The sequence below is a fragment of the Talpa occidentalis genome, unplaced genomic scaffold (genome assembly GCF_014898055.3).
Source record: "Talpa occidentalis isolate TD23 unplaced genomic scaffold, MPIMG_talOcc4v2.1 talOcc4.12, whole genome shotgun sequence".
NCBI lineage: Eukaryota > Metazoa > Chordata > Mammalia > Eulipotyphla > Talpidae > Talpa > Talpa occidentalis.
The window spans coordinates 33213004-33225685 of NW_023601212.1; the positions used below are offsets into that span (position 1 = coordinate 33213004).

Sequence of the window (12682 nt, forward strand, 5' to 3'; positions counted from 1 at the left end):
ACCCAGCAGCATGTCACATTAGAACTATAATGCTCATGCATAACAATCTCCCTGAGGACACATTCCCAAACTTTCCTTTCCTCCTTCTCTCATGATCAGTTTGAGAAATGCTTTGCTGATACTCACTAAAAGGAAAACCAAGAAGGTTTTTCTCCTCCTTCAGGAAAAAAACACTTTTGCAGAGTTGATTTTTGTGATTTATAGCAACTGAGGTCCATTCTAGTCACAGATTTCAGGGCTGCCTGCAAATACATTTATGATCTGTTGTGACTTTCATCTACATGTATGTAGTGTTTTCAAAGAGGGAGCAAAGGCAGGGTGAACAGGATGAAATTTACTTTAAAAGAGAATAAGAAAATTTCAAAATCTAAATATTAATCCTTTGTTCCACAGAAACAGTCGATCTAGATGTTGCACATTCTCAAAGATATATCTTTGTTTTAAAAATTAAATTTCTCTATGACTGAAGAATTGAGGCTACTGGGGGGAAGGGAAGTGTGAGTGGGAACAATGGGATGAGGGGGGCCCACTGGTCTTTGGGACAGGACTGTGGGTGCTTTGATAGTGGGTGTGGTGTGGTAATATGCTTCTGAGGAAGCATATTGTTCCTCTAAATCATACACAGTGTTGTAAACCAATGTTACCTCAAAAAGAAAAACCCAATAATTAGATTAATTAAAAAATTATATTTCTCAATTAAACCACAATGAAAGAATGGTACACTTATGTTTGTATAAATATTAAAGGGACATGGTTTTTCAATCTAAACTGATTCTTTCTGCAAAATTTTTGCTTTTGTGTAATGAGAACACAGTGAGAGCATCTATCTAGAAGCATCTGATAGGAAAGTCTAATGGGGCATTTCCAGGGGCCGGGAGGCCAACAAGGTCCCCAGCTCCTAAGTTAACTGCTGACCGTGGCCACACAAATGAGAGAACCACAGTCCACGGGAGAAGTGACCATTGAGATCAGGCTCCCGCAACAACTTGTATAGTAAAACAAATTTCAAAATACTAAATGTAGGGCCCTCCTGGCGGCACAGAAGGTTGAGTGCAGTGCTATGAAGCTTTCCGCAGCCTCTGCAGTGTGGGTTCGATTCCCGGCTGGCCAGGGAGATACTCACATGGTGTGGCAGACCTCGCCTGTCTTGCCCGCTGCTCCCCTCAGCAGTACTTTTTGTCTGTCTGCCTGCCTGTTCTGCTCCCCACACTGTCTCTGGTGAGTCCTCTCACCCTCCTGCGTCTCTGGCCTGTACCTGTATCACAACTCTTGTATAAATAAATAAATCTTAAAAAAAATACCACTTTTAAATTCATTTGAGAGATGTGCCTTGATATGTGGTTGCTGAGTGAATATTATTTTCTTTCCACTGCTGTTTCATCAGGACCACCAGTGACAAAATACACCATTATGTCATGTGCCCTTCAGAAAGAAGAAAATGCGGCTAAACTGCCAAATAATCACATTTCAGTGATGTGGGAGGGGGAGCATCCTAGGATGATGAAATATAGTAATTCTGAAGACTACTGATTTCCAAATTCCTGGCTGTGGTGTTTCTACAGAAGAATCCAGTGGTAGAGGACAAAGATCACTAATGGCTGGGAGCAAATCACACTATAGGATTCTTATTCTGTGACTCGAACATTTTTTTATTCAGGCTAAACTAGGTTCATTAAGAAAGTCTATGTTTAGGTTGATTACACATGAGCAACTCATATCCTCCTTAGCCTCCTATTGCAGTCTTTGGGCTCTGGTTCTCTTTCCCCCAGTAAAATCTCTCCAACACACAGACACACATTCATACAACACATAATTTCTAACATATTCAGGACTCAAGACAACATCTTTTACTACAAAGACAGCTCTGACCACAAACGTCTTGGGAGTTGAAGCACTCCTTGTCTACAGAGTAAGCTGTGATGGCGTCAATGCTTGGCAGAAGGCAGAGCATGACCTAGTTCAACCTCCATTTCCTTGCCCTCATCTTACTTGATGTGACTTCATGTGATGCTGCCTGCAAGGCCCATATGTGGCTTCCATGACCCCACACTCTCCTGATTTTCCATCTATTTCCATTTCTTCCTCTGCTATTTTGTAAGTGTAGCTGTCCCTTGAAGCCCCATTCTTAACCCTATTGTTCCTCTACACCTCTCATAAGTTATCTTCTCTGTTGGGGCTTCATTCCAATCCAACAAAAGATTTGATAAAGGCCAGACAGTCCATTGGTAGGAAGAGACTCATCTCTTAATCCTGTCAATAAATAGTTATTATGCATGTATTTCAGGTCTTTCTAGGCCCAACAGATATGATAGAAATAAGACACACTCTTTGCCCTCAAAGAAATCTGGGAAATCTAGTAGATCTCACACCTTTCAGACGTCAATACAGAAGCTCTGAGCTGTCTGAAATGAAGATACATTTCAACCCTGCCAGACTAAACCAGACTATACTTAAAGGATAGGATCCTAATCAACATGTCAGTTTTATGAACCCTTCACAGATGTGTGACAAAATTCTTATCTCTGCATGAAATTCTTTGTTTTTTACAATATTATTTGTAATAGTTTGTGTTAGGTGGACTATTTGCTAAGAAGGTGATATGACTAAAATTTACTATGGGTTGGGAGGCAAGAAGAGTAAGCAAAACAAGTATTGTAATTGTGCAAGTTTAGATGGGCAAGGTGATATACTCTGCAGTAATTATGTCACTATTATTATGATGACATATTTACTACCACTTGACATCTTTAATTCCTTGTAACCGTGCCCTGAAACCTTGTGTCAGGGACTTCCATTTAAACATGACAAATAAAGCATGTGAATTCACATGAGAGTAAAACAAAAAAGGCATAAATCCTTAAGGCTAAGGGCAACAGGCATGCACATGAGATATGAACAGAATTCTGGAACTGAAAAAGGATGGAAAAGTAGAATTTACCTAACCTCATAGACTATACCTACAGGGAAGGAAGTGACCAAAAGGTAATGCGGTTTAAAGTACAGAATCTCGGGCCTCCCCTGGTGGTGCAGCAGTTGAGCACTGGGTTGCGAAGCTGCCCGCAGCCTCTGCAGAGCCGGTTCAATACCCGGCCACTGGCAAGGGTCCCACATGGCACGCAGGTCTCTCCTGCCGCCTGCTGCTCCCCTCAGCAGTGTATTTCATCAGTCTGCCTGCTCTGTTCCCCGCTCTGGTGAATTCTCTCACCCTCCTGCACTTCTGACTGTACCCAGTGCTTGTATAAATAAATAAAATAAATCTTAAAAAAAAATAAAGTACAGAATCTCAGCTACACTCAGGAATTAGGGATGCCCAGTAGCTCTAAAAGTGGGAATGCTGAATTAAAGTCAACATTGTAGACCTGGTTGAAAATTTTCATAAGGAGTAGAAAGAGTTTTTTTGTTTTTTTTGTTTGTTTGTTTTTTGTGTTTTTTTAAAAGATTTATTTATTTATTTATTTATTTATTTTATACAAGCACTGGGTACAGTCAGAAGCGTGAGAAGGTGAGAGAATCCACCAGAGCCAGAGCGGGGAGCAGAACAGGCAGACTGAGGAAATACACTGCTGAGGGACCCTCGCCAGCCGGCCAGGGATTGAACCAGTGCTGCAGAAGCTCAACCGAGGCCCAGGAATAGAAAGAATTTAGCTCTCTTTCCCATCCTTTAAAAGCAACACAATTTCTGTCTATTCCATCAGAAAATGTGAGACTTATTTTTGAAGAGGTTGAGCTAGAGAGGCTCTGAACTTTTGGACACAAGGACATTATATTAAGCTATCATATCAAATGCAAGGGGGTTAAATTAAAGTTTCATGACAAATGTCATATTTATTCAGTCCTCTTCTTCTACTCAACTCCCAGAACAGGTACAATGAGGATACTATTCTCCTGATTGTTGGAAGATTTGTTCCATAGGAAACTACCCAACCCAAGACACATATGGACATCCTCTTTTGAACTCCTCGCCCCTAACAGGACTACTGTGACGCCAATGGTCACCAAACCCTACCCATGCATAGAAAGCTTCCAATCACCATGTGAAGTCTCAATCTTAAGTATGAGCAGACAGATAATTAAGGAAAATTTCTAGCATGATTAGAAAATATACCCATAAAACAAAAGAAAAATATACCCATAAAACAAAAATGAGAAATAATAGAAATAAAATTTAAGGAACAAAAATGTTCTTGAAAAAAGAATTTTAATGGACAGCACTGGAAGATAAAATTAAAGAAATCTTCCAGATTTTAGGAAATCTGCCTAAAAGAAATTGACAAAAGAGATGACAAATGGTGGGGAAAGATTCAACAACCAAATAATAGATATTCCAGAGAGATAGAAAAGTAAGAACTTATGTGAAGAAATTGCCTAAGAAATAGCACAAGAAATTCTCCAAGAACTAAAGAATAGGGTTCACAGGACACCTCACCCCTTGAATAACAGAACACTCACATAGCACATTAGGATGAAATTCATAGCACAGATGTTTAAATATTACTTTGATAAAAACAAAACTTCAGTTTAAAAAAGGTGATACATGCACGTTGGCATTTCTGGTCTCCTGAGTTCCACACTCCAAAAAATAATAAAATAAGATACAAAGGAGGGAGGAAGAAGAACCTAAGGGTTAAGGAACTAGAGAATCCTCTGAAAAGTGGGTAGACTGGAGCCCAACCTACTTTAGAAGAGCACCATGCCAGGCTGGGTATTGTAGCTTGTGTGTTGGATATGACATAGCTGATGACGCACTGGAAATATTTAATAGCAAAACAGAAGAATTTGAATGAACACATACTGACATAGAACAATGTGAATGTGCTTCTTATCTAACAGGATGTCCACATCATTTGATGCAGTAATTAAGAGTCTTACCCTTGGGATCACAACAACCAAAGGGTAGAAAGGGCTTTTTTGATGACTGTTTGAACAATGCCTCCTCCTTACTCACCAGTGGTAATTCCTAACTCCTCCTTCTTGTCTCCAGAACACTAATTTGAAAATACCAACCTTGTGTCTCTCTCCTTCTATCCAAATGCCAAACAAGGTGCCTGTTCCAGGAACACCCAAGGAATGAATAAGCATTTTATTTGTGCCTCTCAGAGCGCTCTGTGCTAATATCTGCATGACTGACAAACATGCCCACATTAGCATGGACCTGCACCCTATACTACTAGTCAGGGCTCATTATCACAGGGAGCAGAAACGAGCTCTGGCTATTTAAGCAGAGAAGCAATTTGCTGTGAAGGTAACTCATAGAATCTCCAAGAGGGCTAGAGAACTGGGTCTGGAGGTGACATAGCCAGAAAATAACACTTAAAATGATGTCACACAGCTGGTTCAGTGAAGACACCCCTAATGCCACCCAAAGCTCAGACTCTGCAGGTGGTCTTGGAAAAGGAAGCTCTGCTCAGTGGGTTATGGGAGAGGGGTTCAGTCGACAGTGATCAAAAGGAATGGCAAGTTGGTTCTAGACTATAAACACTCTTAAAAGCCCAAACAAAATATTTCTGATGCAGGGTAATAGAGAACACTGACAATAGACACGATTGCCTTTCATGTCATTTTGAACTAAGAATTTCAAGTATGATCTTAGATAATTAAAGAATATCTGGAAATAGCTTCTTTAATTTAACCCAGCGGTGGATAAGACCAGATGCACTTATTTAAATCTCAGCAATCATGATTGAATGAAAGAATATAAGGATGGATAGTCATTATAAATCAAGGAAAGGACAGTAAAATAGTTGAACATTATACAAATGTTACCAAAGCTGAACTGGGCATTGGCAGATTCATGTACAAGTGTCTGGGAAGTCTGACTTATTTCACTGTGCATAATCCCTTCCAGCTCCATCCATGTTGCTTTGAATGGCACAAGTTTATCTTCTTTTTGACTGCCGAGTAGTATTCCATTGTGGAAAGCTTTGTGGAGGACCCTCAAATTACTAAAAATGGATGTACCGGGCCTCCCCGGTAGCGCAGCGGTTGAGCGCTGGGTTGCGAAGCTGCCCGCGGCCTCCGCGGCGCCGGTTCGATCCCCGGCTGCTCCCCGGCCACCAGAGGAGGGTCCCACATGGCGCGCAGACTTCTCCTGCCGCCCGCTGCTCCCCTCAGCAGTGTACTTCGGTCCTTCTGCCTGCTCTGCTCCCTGCTCTGGCTCTGGTGAATTCTCTCACCCTCCCGCGCTTCTGACTGTACCCAGTGCACGTATAAACAAAACAAATAAACAAATAAATAAATAAAACATGCCTCTATAAAAAAAAAAATGGATCTACCATATGATACAGCAATTCCACTCCTCGGACTCTACCCAAAGGGCACAAAACCATTAATTCAAAAGGAAATCTGAGGGGCCTTCCCGGGGGCACAAGAGTTAAGATGCAGCCTATGAAGCTGTCTGCAGCCTCTGCAGCATGATTTCGATCCCCAGCTGGCCAGGGAGCAACCCACACGGCGCAGCAGAACTCTCCTGACTTGCTCGCTGCTCCCCTCAGCAGTGTACTTCGGTCGATCTATGTGTTTAGTTCCCCACTCTGTCTCTGGTGAATCCTCTCACCCCCTCCCCCAATACCTCTGGCCTGTACACCAGTTCTTGTATGAATAATAAAAAAAAATCTTAAAAAAAAAAGGAAACCTGCACTTCTATGTTCATTGCAGCACTATTTACCATAGCTAAAATATGAAAACAACCTAAATGCCCAAAAACAGATGACTGGATCAGAAGATGTGGTATATATACACAATGGAATACTACTCAGCAATTAAAAACAATCTTAGTTTTAGCCTTCACTCTGGGTTAAGAGAGAGCAGGTTTAATTCTGATTATCATTCAAATTCACTAATGCTTTGGATTTTTCATTATCAACATACCTGATACACTCATGATGGTCTAAGTATATCTGAGTCATTGATAACATGGTAGCCATGTGTGGGTCCAGAGGAGCGCTCTGAAGCAGGCCAACAGAAACCACTTCCCTGTTGGCTTCCTTATCTATGAACATTCTTTGGGCCCAGCTGATGAACCCATCCTAGGCCTCGCTTCTGCATCTCACCCACAAAGACCACTCAAGAGCCTCACTAATGTATGTGTCCCAGAAGGATGGTGAAGATGTAAAAATCTGATGAGTTTGGCTCTATGTTAAATACTTCGGGTCATCCACAATTAAAGGAATAATAGGAGAAAGTTTTTGAAAAAACAGAGCTTTTTAGTGAAGCAAAAACTATAACCCAATCCCTTGACTTTGTAACTCTGGTATTTTATATACTTCAATCACATCTACATTAGAGATGAGATAGAATGTGAAAGTCAAAGTTCTGTGGTAGGTATTTTAATACAGACTTTAAGATTGTGGCTAAGAATGGACATCATATACAGTTTATTTATAGCAATTTTAATTAGTGTTTACTATTTTAAGAGCACACATGAATAAACTTCTCAATTAAAAGCAATTCTTTCCAGTTTTTTGTTAATTTAAAGATTCAAAGACAAAAGAAAATCTGAAATTAAAATGTAAATGTTCTACTGGGATATAGAAGCTTCAGAAAATCTGGCTGCCCAATTTTGAAGGCTAATACATTCTTATTCTTTAAAGGAAAAAAAAAGAAATGTCCTCATAGGAATGTTCTTTTATTTAAAATTATTCAGAGATTGATTCACACTTTAAATATTTATAATGCCAACTGGTTGTGTAAAAGAAAAAAATAGAGAGGACTTATGATGTCACTGATGATGTTTGCTAAACCAAAAAGCAGCTGTGGAATAATAATTAGTCCTGTCATGAATGAAATTTTCAAAATAAAAGCTTTTCGCTATTCTCTAGAATAAGGGAAATAGGATGGAGAGTTCTAGTAGGTGAAAGAAACACTTACACTGAGTGTACTAATTAACCAAGTCTACAGCTCAATAATTTAAAAGGAAATCTCATTTAAAAGCTATGTAAGGGCCTTTGAATTTGCCATCATTAGCTTGAGACTGAATTTTTTTTTAAAGGACTAAATGAATTTCCCTTAACTATTTGCCACAATCATCTTGCTTTGTACCCAAAAAGCCAAAAATCAAAAATTGGTGACTTATTTCAGTGGTGTTTGAAACATCATAGAGTGCACACAATATACAACTTGTCTAATTACACTGAGAGTGAAGTTATTTATCCCTTAGAACAGTAGTAAAAATTAACGTTTGTGTTATAGACACAGGATTAGAGTTGACTTTCCTTTTTAAAATTTATCTTCCATTTTACAGTGCAATAACTGATGTAAAATAAGATTTGCTCATGGTCAGCAGAAGTGAGCTGGAGGGTAAAAAGCTCGTGGGATGCAAGAACATACTGTCTCCCGATACTTTAAATTCCCAGTATTTACTGAGGACTTAGAATGTGAATTGAGCACACAGTTTCAGTGAAAACTCTCTCTGGGTGATGGTGCACATAAGCTTTTATTTGAGTTCCTGCCATACGCCTTTCTTTAATAAGTCATATTCATATGAGATCCACCAAAAAAGAAAATCTCTGGTTCATCTGTCTTGCAAGTTTATTCAAGATGTCCTTGATCTCTTTTCTTCTCATTTCCCATCAGAATGATACAGCAGAACATGTCTGGCAGATACTGCAAAAGGACCTCTACAAACACTTGAAATACTACTGGTTTCTGCTCTATTTTTAAAAGATAATCATTTGATAAGAAAGACTCAAATGAATGACCTCATTATACATTTTAGCACAGGGAAATTACATAATTTTAAGAATTAACTGTAAAATATGAAGGGGAAATTTAAACATACATTTGGATAGTCAGACACCCGAGGCACATATGAAGACTGTCCCTGAGATAATGAGATTTGCCGACAGAAGTGCTGTCTGGAAGGGCACTTAATTGCTATTTGCTCACGATTGGCAAATTGGAATCTTCAAGAAGTGAGTAACTGTTCTCTACAGGGACTATGCTAGTCTGATCTTTAAGTTTCCAGTTAACTTCCTATGCTAATCAATAGGGAAAATACCTGCTGCATCTTCCAAGACACAAATATAGGTGACATGCTATATTTTGGAATTAATTGCCTTTGCAACATTCTGAGTAGGTACTCTCTGGTCATGCTTATATCATAGCATTATTTCCATAAAATCTACATTCTTTCCATGATTAGAATCTGCTTCTTTCAAGAAAGCTAGACCAAATCAGAAACTTACTATTTTTTCCTACTTAAAACAATAGACTTGCTAAAACTAAAACATTCACTTATCACTTTTTCAGGAATTTGTGTCAGAAGCTACTGAAAATTGATCAGCATCTCAAATAGTAAAATTTAAATACTATACTGCAGCATTATTTGATGATGGCCTTCTACCTGGGAAACCAGGATGGTAGCTGAATAGTGAAGGAATTCTGTGGTTGGGCCCTAGTCCAAAGGCAGATCAGTGGCTTTTTGAAATGCCATGAGATGCTTTCACCCAAGTATCAGTTCATCCCAGTACCTGTCCCTTTTCAGCCTCCTCTTTCATTCCCATCAGCAACTATTTGGTTTTCTTTTAACATCTCTTCCCACTTCCCTCGTTTCCAGCAGGCTACTCTGCCCTCCAACTGAGATGATCAGGTGAAAGCTTGCCCCCAAACTGCCAGCTCCACTCCCAGCAGAAAGTCATGGACTTCTTTCCTTCCTCCAGCCCAGAATAAGGTCTAATTGAAAAGCTGTCAAAACTGCCAGTCCTCTCAGTTCCTGAGTGGAGTTGCCTCCCAGAACTCGTGTGTGTCCAGGGCTCCTACAGTGAACCTGTCTTATGAGGTAGAATCCTCTCCCTCCCTCTACTCATCTTTGTTTCTTTGGCCCCTCCAACCTAGCCTAGCAAGCCCTAGTTCAGCAAATCTGTGTTGAACTGAAATTGTTTACTTTTGAGTATGAGTTAATTTCAATAGCTTGAACCAGAACTGAGAGTGTCCCAGATTGTCTACAGAACAGTATATGATTTCTGCTCCATTTTATTTTTCAACCCCTAAGTGACCCAAAAAAATAGGAGTGAGAAATTTCCAGTGATTCAAGTTGTAAGATAAAATACAGACTTCCCAGTCCAAAGTGAGCTTCAGGTAAACAGCAATAAACTCTAGTATAAGCATGTTCCAAATCATGCATGGGATATTAACTAGAAAGAACTGTTTCATGGTTTATCTGAAATTTAAATGTAACTGAAAAGAATGTATTTTTAAAGTGTGACAACCAACCAGTGACTCTTTAAAAATTTTCAGCAGACTCACTTTCTCTGCAACACCTGGAGGTTTGTGTCCACGCTCTGCAAACTTCTCAATTGGCCAGATTTATGTCTGTTAGTGCAGCTGGCTTTCTTTTTGGGCATTTCAGTAACACATTTTAGAAAACACTTTTTTGGTTATAACACTTCCCTTTATTTTGCTGCTTTCATAGAATTCCCTTCTAGTCCCATCTATTAAGAACATTAATAGAACAAAGAACACTGTAAGGTTTCTCAAAATTTCTCAAAAAACATATCCACAGAGTTACTATGATGCCTGAGTTAAGGTCTGGCTATCTTTATTCACAGTTAACAATTTTTGAAAAATTCCTATTTTCCATGAAGTCAGCAAAAATAAATAAATAAATAAAGGAAATAAATATCTGTCATTTGGGGATTTATTTCTTCATTAATCAAATACAAGGAGAAGTACCCTTCAGGGGACCAGACTGGGAGAAGCAACCTGGCAGGGGGAGGTGGAGCCTGTGATGTAACTGCAGTGGCTTTGTTGAAAAAGCCTTTCCCTAAATGTGAAACATCTGTAAATCCAGAGCTACTGCTCTACCATGTATGGGTTAGGGGGAGAGGAGAGGTGCCTCTTTTAGCCTGGTGTCAGTCTTGGAGGCTTGAAATCTTAGTCAGCAGAGGAATTCTTCTGTCAAAGACATACCTGGCTCACCAATGATGGAAAAACCCGGCTTGGAAAAAGCCGTTTTGGAACAAGCCGGTTCTTCCGCAAATAGAGACCACATCTGAGTCCTAATTGCTGTGTGTTCTGGCGTACTGAATAACGATGATGGTGCAGTGGGAGCTCTAACCTAAAGGGTCATGAAAGATGCCCTCCAGTTTCTTCCAGTCCTGAAAGTCCCTTCAAGAATGTGATCTTCTTTCAGTGTTCTTGACAGTGACGACAGAAAAGGTATTTCTTTTTTTATTCCCATGAAAGAATCCAGGAGAGAGAAACACCTCCCAAAAGGACAGCGATACGAAAGTGTGCCTGCTTTGGAATTTCAACGAGACCGATCTCGGAGACAACTTCGAGGGCGGGAATGACTAAGTCCTTTGTGTCTACCTGGTGTCATAAGACGATAATGAATTAACACGTTCACCCCAACACACGCACTCTACCTGCCTTCCACCATATTGGCAGCGCCAGAAGAGCGCGGTTGTCAAGCGATGGCACGACACGCACGCACTGCAGAGATGCAGAACAATGCCTGGATGCCCGCCCAAACCCGGTGCCTGCAAACGACGGCCTCAATTTACGGTGCCCAGCTAAAGCTCACTGTGGGTGGGCAGCGTCTTTTTTCTCGTGGGTGCGGGGAAGGGGCAAAATTTGGAAAGCTCCTGACACAGGGCTGCTTCTCGCCTGGCCAGCGAAGCTGACAGACACATTCATTAAACTTGATCTGAAGCAAGCGAGCGGCGAGGTCGTTCCTGAAATATTCATAAGGTGTGTTACCGGACTCGCCACTTAGAGGCTGAGCAGAAACACCGTGAGCAGGAGCAGCCCGCACCCACACCTGGAAAAAAAGGTTCTCCACGGTTTGCTCCAACTGCTCTGTGACCGGCGCTCCCCGCTCGCCTGTTCAGTTCTACCTGCCCGGGAAAGAGGTGCTCTGAGAACTGAGGAGTTTCCCGGCAGTTGGAGGGGGCGCAGCGCGGGCGACCCCCCCCCCCCCGCCCCGGCCCCCGGCAGCTCGCGCTGCCCCAAGGGCCTTGATCCTCGGGACTGGGGGCGAGGGTGGGGGGCAAGACCCCGACCCGCCACTCGCCCAGGCCAGGCCGTGCTTCGTCCCCTCCTCCCATTTTGGTCTCTCTCGGGGTTCCTTCCCCAGAGACCTCGGCGTTCCGTTGCCAGGTGACCCGCACGCGGGCCGAGATGCCACGAGTCCCTCGCGCCGCCCCGCCGCCCGCGGACGCGAGCTGGGGGGCGCGGGGGGCAGCACCCGGGAAAGGCCGACAGTCCTGGGTGACCGCAAAGCCCGGGCACCGGAGCAGTGTACACTTGCCTCCCCGTCTCCGCTCTGCCCACGGCACCCCATCTCCGCGGCGCCCCAGACGCAGCGCAGTTAGCACCGCGCCCGGCGTGCTCGCCGCCGCCTCTCTCCTCTGCAAGGGCGACCCCCGGCTTCTGCGGGCCGGCCCCAGGCCCCGCCACTCACCTGCACCCGGCGGCGGCAGGAGGCTCAGCAGGTCCCCGCGGGCGGCAGCCGGGTCTCCATCGCCGCCTCCCCGGGGCGCTCCAGCTGCGAGCTCGGCGGCGGCGGTGGGCGCGGGCGGTCCCCGGCGCGGCGGCTGCTCGGGGGTGGCCGCGGCTGCCGCACTGGCTGCAGGCGCGGGAGGGGCCGGGCCGGCCGGGGCGGGGCAGGAATCTGGGTCGCGGGAGCCGAGCGAGCGGGGCAGCACCCCGGGTGGCCGGCGGCGAGGAGGCGGCCGCGAGGTTT

The 12682-nt window shown here is 42.9% G+C and overlaps 1 protein-coding gene across 1 annotated transcript in view; it reads right to left on the reverse strand.

Moving 5' to 3' along the window:
- The window catches only part of ELMOD1 (ELMO domain containing 1), a 59621-nt gene extending 47727 nt beyond the window's left edge, over positions 1 to 11894 (reverse strand). The window contains exon 1 of the mRNA XM_037505689.2: positions 10906 to 11894. The gene's annotated coding sequence lies outside the window, so the exon portion shown is untranslated. The remainder of the gene's footprint in view (positions 1 to 10905) is intronic.
- Between the last annotated feature and the right edge of the window lie 788 nt (positions 11895 to 12682).